Raw genomic sequence first — 4546 nt, forward strand, 5'->3', positions numbered from 1 at the left:
CCAGCAAATTGGACTTAAATTTGAGGAAGAAACTAGTGAAATGCTACATTTGGAGCATAGCTCTGTATGGGGCTGAAACATGGACACTTAGGGCAGTAGATCAGAAACATCTGGAAAGTTTCGAAATGTGGTGTTGGAGAAGGATGGAGAAGATCAGTTGGACCGATTATGTGAGAAATGAAGAAGTGTTAATTAGAGTCAGTAAGCAGAGGAAATCCTACACGAAATAAGAAAACGGAAGGCTAATTGGATTGGTCATGTTTTACGCAGAAACTGCCTTCTGAAAGAAGTTATTGAAGGAAAGATAGAGGGGCGGATATAAGTGACAAGAAGACGAGGAAGAAGACGTAAGAAGATGCTGGATGACCTTGGGGACAGAGAGGATACTGTCATTTGAAGGAGAAAGCTCTAGATCGCATTAAGTGGAGGAACTGTTTTGGAAGAGACTGTGGACCTGTCATCTTGACAGATTACTGATGATGAAGACAATGGATATTAAAGTTGCGGTCTCTTGAGGTACGACGCCTTACAGTTTGGTAGGCAGATACCAACATTTTGGAGATACGTACTAAGAGAAGCGTTGAATCAGCATGTTATGATGAAACATCTGTTTCCAGAAATCACAGCGTGAGAGTAATTCCAACTTAAAGCAATTATTCTGTGAGATCTAAAATTTTTATTGTAGCGAACACGAAAATTACTCTGGTCAGGCATTTGGCGTCGTTTAATCTGGTAGATAGGTAGCGACGACTAGGAGCAACCTGTTACCTCCGTCTTCACCAAGAAAGCCATATCCCAGAAGAGGCTGTGAATACTGTGACATGACACCTGAAAGCCGGAATAGTGGAGCCAGAGTAGACAATCATTGCTAGGCAACAACTCGGTAAACAGGTTCCCGCGGTAACGAATATGTAAGCAACAATCGAAGCATTGTTGAGCTATAAGGATGAATATTGTGTTTTCTGAGGGTCCGTACCGAGGCTATATACGAGGATCCATCATCTATACAAAAGACAGACCCGTCCTCGCGTCAGAGAGGACGCCCCACAAAAAACAAGACCTTAACTGTCAAAGAGTAATAAATATCTGGCCATAAGCCCCAGATGGGTGCCATATTCCAAGACAGACTGGCCGACTGATCATCGGTCATAACATAACTTGGACTTTGAGCTGAAATAATAATAGAGGGTATTGAGACAGCACTCGAAGAAGATTGAGAAGACATGACGAGTTAGTTGAGTTGCAAGTGTGCGTCAGTTACAGTGAGACTTGTAATTACTGTGTTAAAATCCGTTGCCAGGATAAGATTAGTGAAGACTGAGAACCCTAGTGTGTGTGAGTAACCGTGAACTGTAAAGAGCGTAGATCAGCGATAGCGTTGTATTACTTGCACGTAGTTACGAGTTGAGTGTAAAAGTTCAACAAATCCAATCATACAATCTGAACCCCGTCTGATAGTCGCACCCCAAATTCGTGACAATATGAAAACATCTGTCTTCTGGGATGTGATGCCATGAAGTCTGAAAGGAAGATAACGAAGGATCGGAGTATTCTTCAGCAGGTTAATCTGAAACGTCGGTACCTCTTTTCAAATCTACATGTCATCATATCGAGCGGACAATAATTTCTAGGTAAGGTTTTTACACCTACAGAATTATATGACCTTATATGGCTTATATTCCATGCATTTCTGGATTCTACCTTACATATTTCTGTTTGCAGTCCCGCATAAACGGGGGGTTCTTTTGAATCTTCCTTGCTTCTAGATATGGCCATTCTCCTCTGGGTTTGGTCGAACCAACTAAGTTATTCAAGAATTGTAGGGATTATAACGCCGGTCACGGTAGCCGAGCGGTCTAAGGCATGTACTGTCTTCGCTCGCTTGGAAACCGGTATCGTGGGTTCGAATCTCACTCAAGGCATGGATGTTTAATTCGTGTGTGCGCCTTTTCTCTGTGTTTGTGTACAGGTAGAGGCCTTGCGACCAGCTGATCACCCGCCCAAGGAGTCCTACCGAATGTGTAAAATCTAGTAAACCGAAGTGAACGGAGAAGTTCATGGAGGTAGACCTAGGCCAACTGGGGTTGTAGTGCCAAGGAAAAAAAATTATGGATTATGACAGGGCCTTAGTAACAGTGCTGATATATGTTGCACACGCTGATTGCTGTAGTTCTAACTCTACAGGTAGGTGGGTCTGCAGACAGTAGTCTCTCTGTCGCCACCTGTCGTCACCTTCAAAACAAATAATTATTTACAAGAACTTCAAAATAGAATTTGGTCATTTTCCAATATTACATATTATTGAAACTAAACGACAGCAGATAAATCTAAAACTAAAGGAAATGTCTTGGCTCCTGGGACAAAAATCTAAACTATCCATGAACAATAAACTACTCCTATACAAATGCATCATTAAACCAATATTGACCTACGGGATCCAGCTGTGGGGTTGTGCTGAACCGTCACATACAAAAATCATACGGAGAATACAGTAAAAAATCCTACGAGCAGTTGCAGATGCACCCTGGTATGTGTCCAACTTAACTCTTCACAACGACCTCCAAACTCCTTTCGTCAGCGACGAGATTCTCAGACTGTCGAGACTATATAGCGCACGGCTAGATGGACATAGCAACAAACTCATAGCGGCCCTGAATACTCCGCCAAAGGTGCCAAGGAGACTAGAACGACAATGGCCTACTGACCTCCCCGAACCCGCTGAAGACACGGAAACCAATATTATCCATCTACAAGACCGATAGGGGATTCATCGGAGGATGAATGCTCCACTCATGCCACTCACCCACAGATTTACTTAATGCTCCACAAATAAGAGAGCAGACTGTAAATACGCAGTTAATAAAAAAAACATATTACTGGATTGTCAGTAAGCTAATCCGAGCCCATAATAAAAAATATGTTTATCTTATTCACTTCTATTGTTATCGTTTCCAGGATGTTAATCATCGTTAATAAAAAAGCACGTTATGTTCAGCCTACTTCATGTAATCAATATGCATTAAATTAAGATCGGCATATATTATTGCGCGTCCTTCCATCGGAACACTAAAACAACAAACTCCGTGGCTTTAGTCCGCAAGCGAACTATACTGACCGAGCGACTGCCGCTTGTCGGCGAAGTTAGTGCCAACTTTAGCGGATAGAGGGTGTCACGTGGTCAGCGCAACGAATCCCCACGGCCGTTAATCTCGGTTTCCTACACCAGAGCCGCTACTTTTCCATTCAAGTAGTTCCTCAATTATCCTCACGAGGCTGAGTGGACCCGGTTACAGACTCACTAATTCTCAGAAAATCCGGTAGCGTCAGGAATCGAACCCGAGACCTCTGGATCTGTAGCCAGGAACGCTGACCACTAGACCACAGAGGCGGTCTTTCATATGCTCACTACAGCATTTAACTTTGGATTTAAGGTTCTCACAGCGGTTACTGTGAACAGTGATGTCTTCTGGGATGTAACGCCGTATAGGTCCCATAGAACTCCACCGACGTTTCGGACCTTCATCTTCATCAAGCAAGAAACAAGCAGCAAGCTATATTGGCTGTATGCTTGGTTTATTCTTCGACCGGAATATGTACTACGTTCTTCCGAAACGCCGATAGATTTCTGTCTGACTACATGGCGTCACATTCCAGAGTTCAAATTTGTTCGCATTCATGAAATATCAGTTGCAACATTTCCAAGAAAATGACACTTTTTTTTCCTGGAGATCGTGATTATTGTTTAAACCTGACATCGCATGGCGCTCAGTGGAATTTGATATCAGAATTATTCGTGAATTAGCAGGTCTTTTGGGACATTAAATGAGTTTTACATTGAGGAACTTTTAAAGCCTGTACCCTATTGTCGGCTTCAATTAATTACCTTCCAATTTGTCTGTACATAACATAAAACACTCGGTTTTATGGATTATTAATATAGGATTTGACATGAAGTTTATATTATTTGTAGTTATGGTTATGTTAACTCGGTTTCTTATTTTTAAGGTAGAGCATGGATTGAAGTTTATTTGAAACTATTATTTTGGACCTTTCGAGATTCTAGCAAGTTTTCAGAAACTCTCTGGGAGCAGTTCAGTGGAGGGGCACAACAGAATATTTTCACCCGCACTACATGTTGTATCCCAGAAGCGGGAAACTTTCTTAGGTGTCACTGTGGGAACTTATTAAACACAATAGGATTTTCATTATTATTTTCTGGGCAGTAATTACAGCTGAAGCCGGTCACGGTAGCCGAGGGGTCTAAGGCATCAACTCTCTTCGCTCGCTCGGAAACCGGGATAGCGGGTTAGAATCCCACTCAGTGCATGGATATTTAGTGTTCGTGTGTGTGTGTATGTGTACGCCTGCGTGCGCGAGCGTTGTTCTGTGTTTGTGTACAGATAGAGGCCTTGCGACGAGCTGATCACCCACCCAAGGAGTCCTACCGAATGTCTAAGAACTAGTAAACGGAAGTGAAACGGAGATTTTCACGGAGGTAGGCCAAGGCCAAAATTGGGGCTGTAGCGCCAAAGGAAAAAAAAAAAAA

The 4546-nt window shown here is 42.6% G+C and overlaps 1 protein-coding gene across 6 annotated transcripts in view; it reads right to left on the reverse strand.

Annotated features, from left to right (window-relative positions):
• LOC111872686 (glutamate receptor ionotropic, NMDA 2B) overlaps nucleotides 1–4546 on the reverse strand; it is a 309458-nt gene that overhangs the window by 231833 nt on the left and 73079 nt on the right. The window lies entirely within an intron of this gene.

Source organism: Cryptotermes secundus, unplaced genomic scaffold (genome assembly GCF_002891405.2).
Source record: "Cryptotermes secundus unplaced genomic scaffold, Csec_1.0 scaffold143, whole genome shotgun sequence".
NCBI classification, from domain to species: Eukaryota; Metazoa; Arthropoda; class Insecta; order Blattodea; family Kalotermitidae; genus Cryptotermes; species Cryptotermes secundus.